At 40.8% G+C, this 15,593-nt stretch overlaps 1 protein-coding gene and 1 long non-coding RNA gene across 3 annotated transcripts in view; one reads left to right on the plus strand and one right to left on the minus strand.

The window, feature by feature from the left end:
* ANKH (ANKH inorganic pyrophosphate transport regulator) overlaps nt 1-15,593 on the plus strand; it is a 106,645-nt gene that overhangs the window by 12,339 nt on the left and 78,713 nt on the right. The gene's annotated exons all lie outside the window — the stretch shown is intronic.
* LOC135288607 (uncharacterized) lies at nt 212-11,916 on the minus strand. 2 transcript variants are annotated; one of them, XR_010351660.1, is made up of 7 exons: nt 11,747-11,916; nt 7,910-8,062; nt 7,516-7,776; nt 6,049-6,201; nt 1,086-1,452; nt 761-926; nt 212-374 (listed from the first exon to the last, which is right to left on the minus strand). It is a non-coding gene; the product is annotated as an uncharacterized LOC135288607 (long non-coding RNA). The 2 variants fall into 2 exon arrangements; XR_010351661.1 differs by lacking the exon at nt 6,049-6,201 and having other exon boundaries at nt 11,747-11,915.

A 15,593-nucleotide genomic window follows, 5' to 3' on the forward strand; every position in this document is an offset into this window, starting at 1 on the left:
AGAACAAAGAATACTTGAGCTTGTTGTTTTGGGTTTTTCACTCTTAACACACTTATAGCATTAGGGAACCCTAAGCACTGTTCTGCTTTTCTGTTGACACAGCATAGGGTGAGGGATGCACAGAGAGGTTGGAACAATTACAAGAAAGGATTAGTAGTTTATTTGCAAGAGGTTAGTATTGCAGCTTTTGGGAGTTGGTTTCAAAGGCAACTACAAGCATGAGTGTCTCTTGTTTGCTTTCCTTGAAGAATCGTGCCTCTATAGTCTCTTGACATTTAAAATGAAATACCTCTACGTTTTCCTTCTTTCTGTTTCAACCAGATAAGATTCTGTAACCTCAAATCTTCTGTGTATATCCCTTTGTTTTGCAATTCCTTTGTGAAAGAAAGAAAACAACCATTGAGAAAGAGAGAAACAGGAGATAAAAATAGGGAGCTGCCCTCAATTCAATTCTTTTTTTGTCTTCCACTGAATCCCTGTGTGGCAGTGCAGTGATGCAGCACCATAACCAACAGTCTGGCATCTGCAGCCTGCCAAGCTGATCCCTGAAGGATCAAGCATCATCAATCTCATCTTTTACTTTCTGGTTTTGGCTCTTTGTTTATACATATTTATTTAAGAAGGGGAAGTTTTGGTTTCAGCCCTCCCATGCACTGCTCTACGTGGTGGCCCTGGACAGCTCCCGTCCCTTCACCTTGTCATCCTGCCTCCTATTTACTGCCCTTTTTTTAGTCCACAGTAATCTCTAAGCTTCAAATACCTGCTTGTCTTCTGTCTCCTCTGCTTTTCCTTTCCTGTGCCTGTCCACAGGCTGCCTCCAAGGCACATCCCATTGCTGTTTTTGCAGACAAGCAGCCCACGGTAAGCACAGCAGCAAGGTACCCACTGCCTGGCCCCAACAGATTCCTTCCTTGCAAACAAGGTGCCTGGTTCAGCAAAAGAAACGCTTAATTAAAAATCTTCTTTGTATTTGTGGCCTTTAAATGTAGGTCTCACTTCAGCTGATGTACAGGTATTTATCTCATATGAGACAGACAGAATTCAAATGAAGAATGTGAGCTTTGTAAAGCTGCAAGACTTTTTACCTAGCAAAGGGTCCATGCTTGCCACTCCTTCCTTCAGACATGCAGTTGTGGTACCAGGCTGCACATTAACCAGCTGTACGTGTTCCTCCTTTCACATCCCACCGTGTCAGAGCCAGGTCCAGGTCAGTGTGGTTCAGATACTTTTTCTCTAGGACTGGCATGGTACAATGCTGGCAAGGCACGGCTGTGACTACTTCACTACCTGAACCGTGGCTCCCCTTCATCCTCACCCAGGTGGCCTGTTTTGAATTCCTGCTCAGCATGATGCCATGTAGGAGAAGCAGTGAAATTTTTGTCCCTGCATGTTGATGTCTGATGGCACATGGTAAATGCCTGGTGTCCTCATTGGTGGCTTTTTTCAAAGTACCTACAAACCAAGGTCAGAGTGATTATTCTCTCTAATTCTTAAAGCCAATTTCTGGATCACAGACAAGAATAGCATTGCCTGCATTCCCCACATGCCTGTTCATCCTGCTGTTAGGTCTCATGGCTGTGGTTAGGTCTCATTGCTCCTGAAAACAGGAATATTTTCTTACCTGCATGGCCAGAGATAAAGTTGTTGGAGTGCTGAGACAATCTAATCTCAACAAAGCCCCTTTAAGATCAGACAGCACGTCTGCTCTTTGGTGTATTCTTTCAAAGACAATCCTTTGAGGAAACCTGGGAGAAGCATGCCAAGCTCAGTCAGTTGTACGTGGGCATGGATATAAGGTGCAGAGGTCCAGATGTTGTGAAGGTGATTGCTGTAGGCTTCAGAGAGAAACGTCCCTATTGTGAACCTGTGCATCCCTTGAGGGACTTTGATGTTCATGACCATTTTTAACATTATAAATATTTTTTAAATGCTATATATAATTTGTCTTCAGACATTTTCAGGTCATAACTAAACTACTAGGCTTGTTCCAAATTAGGGATGGATGGCATGAATAGCACAGTGTGAGTCAGACTCATCACATGTTCCAAATTAAACTTGTGCTGAGCCAACATTGATCTTAAGACTCTTTCTGAAAATGTCTCTACCTCTACAGATATTGCTGATAGTGTTTCTACAGAGGTTGACAATGAAGAAAAATATAAAGCAGAAGCATGGAGAACAACTGTATGATGGAAGGACTCAAAACATGCAACTAGGAGAAAGTATTCTGAATAAAAAAATTTGTGAAATAACAGCTTCAGCAGCATATAGGTTTTGGCTTGCCTAGCACTCTTAAAAGTTCAAATTGCAAACCTCTAAAGTTGATGAAGCAGAGTTGTCTCCTAATGACTACAGATGGATGTTTCCCTACCTAGGAATTGCAAGGTGCCTGAAGTATAACCACAAAGGGCTCTGTTTTCTGGGGGTGGAGCAGAAGAGGAGTTATGAGGGTAACATAAAGATCAGAAGATAGAAGGTCTTGGAGGATTTATCTGATGACCTGTCCCCAGTAGAGGTAATGCATGCTCTGAGATTTCACCTGGGATATTTGTCACAGTTATGACCATACATACTTAAGGCAGGTCAGTTCAAACTTGTTCAAAAGATTAGGCAAAAGAAATCCCAGCTATTAATTTCTCCTTTTTTTTTTTCATCATCTTATCTGTGAAGGTGAAACTGAAAGGTTTTGGTTTCTGTAGCCCAGCAAAGAAAGGTAGAGATTGATTAAAGTGTTTGTCTGTGAGGGAGATGGGATCATGTTTTCTGATGGGAAGATGGTAGCCTACCTGCAAACAAGAGGAAATTGAGTAGCAACATATGACTGTGAATAGACAATGAGCACTTTTAAACTGGAAATGAGGAAGGCTCCCATCTACCAGAAGAATGAGACTCTGGAAAGAGCAGGGTCAGGAAAGCTGACCAACTTGTTTTTAAGATTGCATTAATGGAAGTCATGCTATTACAGGTGTGCCTGGAGCATCACAACGGATTGACTACACCCCTGCAAGTAGCTTCCATTCCCTTTGTGAAGGGAAGGTAGTAAAAACTTCTTAATCTGAATATGCTGTGGTTCTAAAATACTTGTTTTTCAATATTTCTACCTTCTTTAAAGCAGGTCATTGCTCACTTGAGACCTTCACAAACCCAGTTCTCTCTTAGGAATGATTCCCAAAAATGGAAGGTGTCCCCTCACCCAGGGACACAGAGGCAGGGAGCTGCTTCTGCAGGGCTGACATTGCTGCTGTGCTGCTGTGCTGCTGCTGCTGGCGAACAAACAGAGCTCTGTTCATTTTCTGCTCCAGCAGAACGAGCAGGGGGCGGGGAATGGGACAGAAGAAGGATGAGCTCGAGGATGGAGGTTGCTCAACAGAATGAGAAAAACATGATGAGAGAAGACAATGTATATTCCATTTCATAAAGAAATTCATTCAATTACACATGTTAAACAAAATTTGGAAGGGTTTGCCCTTTTATTGTTGTTCACAGGACTCCTTATCTGTTCATTTTTTCTGTTTTGCGTGCTAATGATAAATCAAAGCTGATCATCTTGTCATTGCCATTGATCCTGATTTAGGGAAACCTAAAAACATAAAATACTTTCCATTTTTCTCATTGCTTATTTCTCCCTGCATTCCAAATAGCAAGCTGCTGTTGTGATATGAAAATCATTTTAAAGACTGAAGCATCCAGACTGTACTGACAGCACAGGAAGAGACCTGCTTTTGTTCTATTGGCCACTTTGGAAGTCTCAGTCTGTATATTTTTCATCAATTTGAATTATGTTGCTTTGGTCCTTCTGAAAACAAAGCAACTAGTAATGAAAAAAAAAATCTGTTACAAGTTTTATAAGACACAGTACTTTCAAAAATATGGCATTTTAGAACTGTGGCTATTAAATTTGTTGGCCTCTGCATGACTGGTCTACTAAGAAGCTGTACTGGTGTTGTTCTAGTAAGTTAAAAATGTTATTTTAAAGTGTTTTTGTACTGTCACTAGAACAATGCATGATATAAGACGAGCAAATTCTGAAACACAAGAGTCTTAATTCTGTGTCTGAGAGATTCTGCATTTTTATTTGGGTGAGTTGAGGCTGAGGGAAGAGACTTTCATTTTGCTTGGGGACTTTGGGATTCTTTTTAGTTTCACCACACATATGCACGTGTTGGAGCACTGATGAAGCACAGTCCAGTTACTCTACTGACAGCAAATGGAAGCAAAAGGCCCAACCATGAGGTGTGTCCTCCCTGCTCTGACCTGTGGCCATCATCTTGCCCTACTCCTTCTTCAGCCTTGCTGAGGAGGGATGGCCAGGGGAAGGGGTAGGCCAAAAGGTTTGTCTCACTCTGTCACTGCCATATATGCAAAGAGGTGAATCCTCCCGCCTCCTCCCGCCTTTATAAAAGCTGCCTTTTTTTTTTTTTTTTTTTTTTTTTTTTTTTTTTTTTTTTTAATCAGGGCAATGTTCATTTTTCCACAAATGAAGTGGCAGATCTGTGTACTTTATACTTACATTCTAGGCTCAGGAAGGTTGAAATCTCACTGCAGCATAGCTGTTCCCTTTTCATCTCTGTGATCACTCCTCATTGCTAGAGTAATGCATGGGAAAATGGGTGCAGATTTGGTATTTCCCTAAATATCTTCTCTCCTTCAATAATCATGACGATCCCCGCAAACATAGAAGGTAGCAATGCCCTTAGAAAGCAGAAAACTGATTTTCTTTCTTCCCCAGTCTTTTTAAAAGACTGGTCTTTTTCATTCACTCTTGGTAGTGAATTAGGAATTTGCTGTATCATTGTTAACTAAGAGGAATAAAGACAGTCTGGAAATAGAAATGGCTGCAGCCTGTGCAGATAGATGTCAGCTGTTGCTCAATGTCATTATGAAACTGTGAAGTCATCAGAAATAGTCCCCACAGGGAATGTGAATATTGGGCACAATGCTGGGTTTCCAAACTGAAAACAGAGAGACAGAAACCTGGGTTAAAAAAAAAAAAAGGAGTCTCACATGACATAAAAGTGGCTCTAGTTCTTTTTGGCTCACTGGAAGTTTTTGGCTGTCAATAATGTCTGATACTCACAGAAAAGATACATGAAGATCTATGACCAATAAATGCACTCTTAATCCAAGATGGCCTGTAGAATTTCCCTATGCTTAGTGGGAACTTTGTCCACATTAACATTGAAGCCATGCAAAAACATGACCCTTGAAAGAGAACAGGAGGAGGAGATTTCGGAAAGGATAACTTATCTTGTTAATGACACCAAGGAATAAGACACTCAAGAGAAATCCAATAGCTTCAGCAGTAAAGGTTCCGTAAGCACTGTCAAGGATGAAAAGGAAAACCTTTAAGAAAAAGAGGCAATAAATTTGCTTTCCAACTCCTTTATCACCCATTACATAAAAAAGCCTGAGGGAACAAGATCTTACAATTGGAAAGAGACTTAATGGCCCAAAACTCAGCCCAGACATTGGAACAAAGCTATAGTCATCACATTTCTTTGCTTTCTGGACAAAGAACTTATTATGTAAAAAGCAGAATAAAACTCAAGAGCCTGGGATGCCAATAAGCAAACCTCCCTTTACTCAGACAGTAAAAACCCAGACTGTTAACCCATCAGACCAATGTGGGTTTGAGATGAAGATCCACCACTTTTTCACCTACAGGAAATTACACCATCTGTGCCCTTTGGAGTTTCTCTCAAACATCAAGGCCAAAGATTCCACAACTTCCATCAGAAGTTATTGCTGTTGTAAAAGTGAGGGGTATCTGCTTATTCATATAACATGATTCAGCTTCTTTTGCTTCCAGTAATGTTGAAATCACTGCTGAGTGCTTGTTGCATAGTAGTAGTGATGTTTCAGAAGAAAAAAGAAAAGAATAGAGAAGTTGGTAATTTAAATACTTGTATTACTGCCTCAACAATATTTCTGTATCACTTGTATCACAGACAGAGAAGTCAGCAATGAAGGAGAAGGCAGCTGGCACTCATCATTGACAGAAGAGGAGACAGTGTGTGAAAAAAGTATTTTTACTTAACAAACTCATACCAGATAATCCTAATGAAGCTGCAGGATGTCAGTTGTAGAAAGCAGCAGCCAAATCTCACAGATTTTCATGAAACTTAACAAAATAAGGTGAGGCATGTTCTTTTCTTTTAATGGTCCAACAGCCTGGTCTTTATTTGTAACTGAAGGGTACTTCTGTGAAGAAATCACTGGTGTTAGTAAGTATATAGTAAGATGCAGAGCTCCCAGGAGAGGTAAGGAAACCACTGCATTTGCCTTCACTGGATATCCAAGGAGTGCTGTCTTTGATGCCTCCATTGAATATAACTTTTGCCCACTGACAGAAGGTTACTGCTAAGAAGAACAAGCTCAGGCCTGAACAAACAAGAAGACGATTTTTACTATATGGAAGTGTGAAATGTTTTCTGGGAATAAAGCTCAGATCAAGCTGATTCCTTATAACATTAATCCCATAAAAACTAAATTTAAGGCGGTGATTCAGGCAAGTTTCTGTTTGAAACTAAATTGAGAACTACTGTCCTTGAATAGTTCTATTTTCTACAATTTTCTCTGGTGACAAATGTTCATGTTACCTGCAGAAGAATAACGATACATGTAGCTGACTCTACCCATTCTTAACACAGTCAGAGGAGGAGGGCTAGTTAAGGCCATGAAACAGGCTGCTCTGAAGCTACAGCTACATTTTGTCTTCCTATTTTAAAAATACATAAGGAACCAATTTTTCAATATTGTATTGTCTCAATTGTATTTATTAAACTAATAGCGGGAATAGAAAAAAACCCATTAGTCTAGTCAAGTCAGGTAAGCAAGCCTCAGACAGCTCAAAATTGTGGAGGCTATACAAGAGCTGTAGAGAGGAAGCCGCATTATTTGTGGTATTATGTTTTGGGAAAAAATTGGAGAAAAAAAGTTACAGGTTATAAGATTATATAATCCCACCCAAATGTACAGCTACACTAAAAGAAAAAAAAAAAAAACAAAAAACCCACAAATGGTTTACTTGATTTATCTACATTTCAGTAGGTTTTTAGTTCAGCCTTTTACTATAGAATTTCAGTATCTCATAGGTAGTGTACATGCAGACTTAGGGATACCAGAGCAAAGCTCAAGATAAAAATTAAGTGTGCTTATACAGTGAAAGGGAATTTTTCATTATAATATCTTGGCTGCCTTACTGTGTCTGTGACCAGAGAATTTAGACTTGAAGAAAGGACAGTTTCTGTGTTTCAAACAAGCAACTAACAAATAAGTTCAGTTACAGCATTCTGTGTTTTAACACCATGTTTCATTCTAGATCATCTACACTGTAATTACTTAGTATTCTGAACACCCAGCATATTCTGTTTAAAAAGAACAGGAAAAAAAAAGGAAGTACTGTTTTCTTCTAATGTTCTTTCTAGTTTGCATGACACTGCAACTGTAATTCCATATTTGCAGTTACAGAAGTAGTCAAAAAAGATTGTTTTCTCCAGAAACCCAAAGACCCACCTTTTCAATGGGGCTCATTGCTTCTAAAGAGTGTGCTTTGCCTGCTAGCAAACATCAACCTCCAATTTCTATGCAGATACTTTTGATCACATGTATCTGAGTCATGTTTCTTCTTTAAACATAGGCAATGAATTCTCCAAATACCAAGCCAACCTGCTGTACTGAATGGCCACTTTGCTGCCTGCTGGGCTGGGGTACAGCTGGTGGCAGCAATGCTTCTGTGTTCTCAGCTTAGTTGTCAGCAGTGCGGTTGTTCACAGCCTGACGGGTAATAGCATGCAAGATAAAAAGTGATAAAAATATGTTTTCCAGAAAACCTCACAATCTTAAAGAAATTATTTTTCTTCCATCAAATCACCTCCCCATCCCCTTCCCACATCTCAGCCCCTCTTACTCAATCAGCACCTAATTTCTTCCCTTCCACAGCCAGGATCCACTGAGGATTATTTACAGTGCTGACACTCTCGCTGTCGCGTGGGTCCCAAAGCTATCTCTGGCAGCTTCAGCACAGGAGTGCAGCTAAGCTGGGCAGAACTGCACTGCTGAACTGGGGAGAAGTGACAAACCAGAGGACTTAGTGACATCACAGTCCCCTGCAGCTACTTCCCTTTAGAAAAAAGCTCATTAGTATTAAAGTTAAATTTTGCTTAAGTAATTTATGTACTTTTGAAGTCATCAGCTGAAGAGATGCTGTAAACAAATAATATGGTAATTATAATTCACTGCTGAATGTTTGTCCCAGTTAAGAACTCTGTGTTCAGATTTTTCTTCACTGTTAGTGACTGTCAACATTTCACCTGCCCTATCTAATAGGTGCAGTTCTGTGATGCAAGTCACTTGCTCCTTTGCTCAGTTATTTCCTCCCTGCTCAATGAATAGTTAGCCAATCTAAAAAGAAACGTGAATTATCTGTAAATACTATGTTTGGGCTGCAGGCTGTTAAGTAGAAGCAAATTCAGCCAACCATTGTGTATGTGTGATAAAATGAAATCTGTGCACTGATTTTCCCCCTGCTTTGAACTCTAGGCCATCTTGTATTTCTGGCTGCTTGCTAGAACAATGAGGCTGTATCTGACAACAGAAGTGGACTTTAAAAGGCAAAATATAAATATTTGGAATGTGCCCAGGGAGACGAGTCTCGCATCTTCCTTTTTGCAACAATCAGTCCTGCTTTTCACTGAAAATTTGCCAAAATTCAAGTTAGTGTTTTTGAACTGAAGAAACAAAGCAAATGAGAAACTGTGCCACCTTGAAAACAGATCTCCTGCTGTGAATGCAGCAGTTCAGTAGCAGGGACTTGATCCTGAGTGTTCTGTGGTGTCAGGGGTAGTGGAGGCTCCTGCAAGGCTGAGCTCTGGAGGTCCCTACAGATGTGTTGCACCGGACCTGGTACAGTGAGGCAGCTTGCTCTGAAGCTGTCCTCCTGCACCTGCTCATACTGTTGAGGGGTTCATTCAGGTTAAAAAGAAAAACTCAAAGTAATAGGTGAAGTTAAAATCCCTCCTTTCCCCAGCACACCAAAAGGAAAGCAGGGTTTGCCTGGCCTGGGGCCAGCTGTGGCTGGTGTTGCACCATTGCTGTTTCTGTGCCAGCTGCTGTGGGCTGCAGAGAACGTGTCTCACCTGTTGCTGGCAGGGGCAACCTGTGAGCTGCACTGAGAAGATTATGAGGTCTGTGTAAGCACCTTTAATATCAACCAGGCTCCCATTTTGTTTGTAAGCCCAGTCCCTCCTTCTGCTATCTAAATTGCCTCCACATTCCACATTTGGCTGCAGTTGCAAGCAGTGATGTTGCAAGGGTTCCCACAGAAGGTTACTAAACCTTGATGACCCTTGGTTATCTGGAAGAATTTATCTTGCCAGCTGTTTTCAAGAGAAGAAGAGACACAGAAGGCAAAGCTAGGTCAGTGAAGGTCCCTGAATACTTTAAAGGCCCTCAAATTCCTTGGCAAACAGTGATCAAAAGGAAAAATTTCCAAAGCTGGGAAAGGCAAACAGCATTTTTTTGTTTTGCCTAATTCTGTTCATTTCTTGTGCAACTGTAACAGAAACTTCTACAAAATCTCTGCACTGTATCTCTGTCATGTCTGCTTCTGCATTTACACACCACTAAATGCACACAAAATGGAAAGTATAGTGCTTGAATAAATGAGGATGGTTGTGTATGTGTGTGTAGGTGAAGGCAGGCATGTAGGATTGGACAGGGATAGGAATTGCTCTGACTAGACACTTGGATCACAAGGTTCTACTTCCTTACATGTCAACAGACTGAATTTTTGTGTGAAAGAAATACATCTTGGGGCTGCTGGAGGGAGGGAAAACCCTAAACCTACTTCAGGCCAAGGAAAATAAAGACCTACAGGTCCGTATACAAACTCAGTTTTCTGGCAGGCATAAAACTCTGAAAACCTTATAAGTCTGTATAATCATCTAATAAAAAAATGATACACAGAAGTTGACTGGGCACACAGGAAGTCTGGGGTAGCAGCAAGCAGATCCAAATTTGAAAGCCTATTTATTCATTTTTTTCTCTTTCACATGTTTATGTTATCAGCAATGACTTCAGAGTCAGATTTTAGGTTGGTATTTATTAAAATAAGTTATCCTCAACAGTTAAGTAATCACTAGCATGACATGATTGGTGCAATGTTAACATCACTTGAGGATGATGTGCTGTACTCTCTCTTGTGAAGTTTTGTTTCAGGAGGTAGAGACATTGTCTGAGTATTTCTTTCATTTTACCTAAATTCTTATTCCATCTTGGCTTACCCTGATTTTCATGAGACCCTGGTTTCTGTTTGTCTCTTTGGACAACCTACAGCTAAATTAGTGTCTGTCAGGAAAGGTTATGTGATGTTACATATTGCATTAGGACTCTGAAAACTCCGTCACTCAGCATAAACTGAAGAGTTGCAGCTCCAAGAATTTGGAGGCTTTCTCACTTGATAGCCGAGAAAGCCTCCAGAGCCACCAGCATGTTTGATACCACTGGGCATCTCCATTCAAGTGAAGAAAAACACTTGAAATCTTAGAAATATAATAATGTTAAGCTACAGCCTTTGCCAATTGAGTCTAATAAATTATGTGAAATTTCTACCTTTAACTCCCAAGTATTATAAAATAGTTCTAATGGGATAACTAAATCCATCAAGTCCATGACTTTTTCCACACCATGCAAGAACCATAAACTTCAGAAATCATTTAGGTTTGTCTTCTACTAATTTAAAAATAGAAAGCAAAAAGGCTTTCTATGTGCTTGAGTGGTGTCTTACAAGTAGTCTACAAAATAATCATGGTCAGTGTCACTGTGGTCCTGGTACGATCCTTGTAGTGCTCTAGTGACTTCAAAGCAGCTTTGTGTATGCCTCAAGAAATGGTCAGGCTTGAAAAAACTTGGTAGCAATCAAGTGTTGAATGTAGCTCAGAGGTAAAATATCAAAAAGCACTGAACATAGTGTAGGGATCCAGTCTCGGGTGAGCACTTTCTTGTGTCACAGCCTGAGAAGCTAAATTCATACTTTTTCCAGCATGATCTGGCATGAATTTTATTAAAATAATCTTATTTTTTTGTGCAGCCCCTTCCACAGTACTTCCTACTTATCTGTGCTTCTCTGTTCTTTTCTTCAGTACCTTCACCTCTTTCCCATTTTCCTGATGACCACTGTATATCAACTATTTAACAAGCTGCTGGCCTGATGGTGCTCTGAACTGCTCATTTGCAAGAGCTGATTTTTCTAATGTCTTCATTAATAATCTCTCTACTGACATCAGTTTCCTTTCAGTGCAATTAATTTCATCTACAGTGAATACTGCCTGGCAAAGCTTAAAGTCTTGACTCTCTTCTTGCATTCTTTTTTCCTTGAGTCTGTATTGCACTTCGCTGCTCTTTACTGCATACCCTTGATGTCCCTTGATAGTCTCCTTCACAACTTTTGTTTATTCATTTTCTGCTTTATCATAACCATCTGTTGTCTTGGACTCCTCTTTTAACATTTTCCTTTGTAATCATACCTGTTGCACAGGCTTTCATATTCATACTGCCTGATGACTGTGTTTCTGATCTCTCAGCCTGTTACAGAAGAAACCCAGCATCTGCTCATGCAAATGTGTGCCAATGCTGTGTTTATTACTCCCTCCAAACCACAAAATTTTTCCTCGAAACAAATATTGTCAAAAGAGAAATGAGACCAAGTGGGACAGTTGGTAGAAACAACACATCCAAATGAACATACATTATTTTGCAGCGTATCCTGTATCTCATTCAAATACCTCTTGGCATATGCAAAAACTGCCCAGGCATATGCAAAAACTGCAGATTTTCTCCCAAAGTTGCCCTAAACGGGGACAAAAATGGTTGTGCTACCTTGCCTTCTGCCTAGCTGCCTGCCTCTGAAGCCCGCTGGCTGCTCTCCTCGCCCTAGCGACAGTATTTGTGTTGACATTGCAGTGGCAGTGCCTGGTAACAGGATCCGCTATTTACATACTGCAGGACACGACTCCTGCTCTCTGAGTAGGGTCTCTTGCTCCATACACTGAACCTCTGCAGTTATTTAGATGAAAGATGCAAAGAGTTGAAACCTTCTTGAAAACAGAGTAGGCTGCTGTTGATTCAATTTTTTTTACATTAATACTATTGCCAAGTTTGTTTTCGTCAGTACGAAAAATGTTCACTTTGCTGGATCTGGGTAGAATTCATGGGGATAATCAGCAATTACAAGCAGATCACAATTACTAATTCACTGCAGCATTCTTGGAACATACTGTTTCCATTCCTGTATTGTTACATTGGCATTTAAATTATTAAAGCTGCATATTAACAAGTCATACGTTCTCCCTGGAGGACCTGAAATATTCTGACATTTCTATTAATGAAAATGCTTCAAAAAGTTTTTTTTAAAAAAAGTTTTCATTAAGAGCCATAGGAACATGCAACCATGTTAATAGGCAGCTACATGTCCACTCAATTTAGGAAAAGATTGGCAACTTTAAAATAAAGTAAGCTTGTTGGGATGCTTCTGAGAGCACTTTTTAACTTCTTCACACAGAGATATATGTATTTATGCAGGCTTCTCAGGTCAAAATAAGTTCTCTTGACTAACTATTTTTGAACAGTGCTGAACATTACTTCTTGATGTAGTATAAATTCTTTACAGCATTGCTCAGCAATGTGTTTTTCCAGTCTTGCTCTTTAACCGCCATACAAGTGGCTTGGTTTGGATGAAAACTGAATACAATATCCACGTTTCTGGTGTTCTGTCCCTGTCTGCTTCCTTCCCTCCTCCGCACAGGCGTGGTTGTTGTGCTTGACTGCCTCTTGCAGGGGCTTGTGAGGCACAGAGGGCCAGTATCTCCCCCAGTTCCATGCCTGTGGTGCTGGGGAAGGCAGCTCCCTGTAGCCCCAACATCATGGGGGCATGAGTGCTGTGCATGCTGCTTCTTACTTTTTCCACCCGAATTTAGGTTTATCACCATTACTTTTTCTGCAAATGTAGAAGCCACCCCAGAAGAAACAAAACCAATTCACTGAGTGATAGAGGACCTGGTGCAGCATCCATTGAAGCCAAAGAAATGTTTCCATTGACCTAGGAGGAGGCAGGATGTGGGGAGGAGGAGGAGGAGCAGATGTGCCAGAGAGGCTGATAGGCAGCTGTTGTGCCTGCAGCCAGCAAGGGCAGCCTTCTGCTGGGCAGCTTCCAGCATCTTTACCACCAGTGCTGGGGTTGTCCGTCTCCATTTTTAAGGAAAGAGCAATGGTTGTTCATGTGCAATATTGCAATTTGCAAAAACATAACTATTGTGCAAGACATGACATTTATTTTACTGTGAGATTTCTTGTCACACTCTGTCTCTGTATTAATAGGGTGCAAAACATAATCCACTGGTAAGGGCCTCTCTTTTGGGACAGAGGCACTGTGTGATGTCTCTTCTTCCCTCAGGACCTGGGGTTTTTTTGAGCATACTTCTATCAGGTAGTTCCTTGCCTTGAACTTTCTGGACTATTTGTCCATGCAGTATTTTTAGTATGTGTGCCTGCTGTCCTTCCTACGGGAAATTGCTCAAGGTTTTACACTGTGAGCTGAAGGGGAGAGGTGAGCAGAAGTAGTGATGAACACTTTAGTGGGATGGTTCCTGCTGTTGGATGACAAAACACTTTGAGGTGAGAAGCAAACTCTGTAGGAGAGACCAGAACAAGCTTGCTGCTCCTGCCTCCTGATGGAGAACAACCCACCATGCCTGGATTCAGCAGTGCAAGGAGAAGGAGGAGTTTGGGGAAGTAATAAATATTCTGACCTGGCATCATCTGAGGGATTTAGGCTGCCTGCTGAGAGTCCATAGCAGCTAGGTGCCTCCTCCTTGGGTGAGTTTTTGGGAAAAAATCTCTCTCCTAATTTCACTGAGGAAAACCAGTAACTGGAGTGTCAGCCTGGCTGTACACTACAAAACCAGATCAATTAGTTTGATTTGTTTGATGTTGATTTATTAATTTCTACATGCATTTTATTATTTGGCAGAAATTCTTTGGTTTGCCCACTCAAAAGGTATCTGAAAGCCTAGAGATGAGTGTGACTCAATTGCATTTTTAGCAAAACAAATTAACCCTGCAGATGCTGAAAGATACAGGCTTGTTATTTTTCTTGTCAGCATTGTTTTCAAGCAGATAATAGTTCCAGATATAGTTTTCTTCCTTTAAATACCTTCACAGAAAACAGGTTACTTCCCATAAGTTTAGCTGCATGTTTTGTGTGTAGGACTCTTATCTCAAAGCACACCTCAGATACCTATTCTCTAACTATTTTCTGAGGTAGAGTAGTAGTATTTCAAATGGTCTGAATAAGGAGTAAATTTGTGTTACCAACACCAGATCATCCAGCGCCCTTCTAGTTGTCTTTCAGTGTCCACTTGGATGTCTGTCTAGTCTAGCAACTCCTTTGGACAGCTGTTGCTGAGGGACTTCTGTGGAATGACTTGTCTACTATGGAGGTATTGTCTGTCTTCAGCAGTGAAACTACAGTGGACATAGCAGATCACATGCTCCCATATTGGCCAGGAGGATCATCCTCTTTGTTTAAAAGCTCTTATACTGCTTAGCAAAAGTCTCCTTTTATTCAGTAAAACAATTTAAAAAATCAAAATTTAGATTTGATGTACTACAGTTTTGCTAAACCTGTAGTTTGTAGAGGCATGCACAGATCTCTTTTTTTTTGTTGACTGCACTCAATTGTCTTTCCTTGACTGTGCCGTATTCCTCCAGCCAGGGTGAAAAGCCTCCAGTCATTCTCTGAAAATATATATAGAAATTGGATATCTAAATCCACACAGTGAAGGTCAGCATGGGCTGTTCTGTATTTCTGTGCTACTACTGCATTTCCTGGGATGTGGTTTCTACGTACTCAGATTCTCAATGCACACTGCAAAGATGCCGATACATTGGAGGTCACTTAAGTCCACAGCCAGCCAAGAAACAGGACCCACTTCCTTCACTTCAGACCACATCCTTAAAAACTCCAGGCCATGTTTTGTCTCTGTTAAACATCCTTCAGCAAAGTACTGTCATTTTCTTTTTAATAGTCTTTGCTTCTTACCACTGACAACAGAATGTGGGCATCCCTGCATGTCTCTGTCTATTACCCCCATATTGGCTGTGGCCTCTAATTGATACTTGGGTTTTTCTCAGCAGTGAAAGAGCCACAGACCCCTTATCCTATTAAAACAGTATTAAAATTAAAGAGAAGCAAATGTCACTTTCTGGTGGAGATCAGCCCTTTCATACAGAGCTCTTCTTTTGCACATGGGGCCTAATTGGTTTATATGAGGGTTCCCCCTGGGATATTTGCCTGCCTCCCCACCCCCTCCCAACCCAGTGCCGAATCATGCTAAAGGTTTTAGTTGTGACAGCCACCACTAGCATCTTACTGCCTTTTGTATAACATTATGCTTTTAAGCTGTTGTGGTGTACTCAGAAATGGTTCAGCTTGGCTGGAAGGTGCAGCTCCGTCCTCTAGGACAGCTATGTCACAGTTGTTGTGATTTTTTTTTTTCTTCTTTGTCAGATACCCAGTAAGGAGACTTTGTTACCCA

Source organism: Passer domesticus, chromosome 1, assembly GCF_036417665.1.
Source record: "Passer domesticus isolate bPasDom1 chromosome 1, bPasDom1.hap1, whole genome shotgun sequence".
Taxonomy (NCBI): Eukaryota; Metazoa; Chordata; class Aves; order Passeriformes; family Passeridae; genus Passer; species Passer domesticus.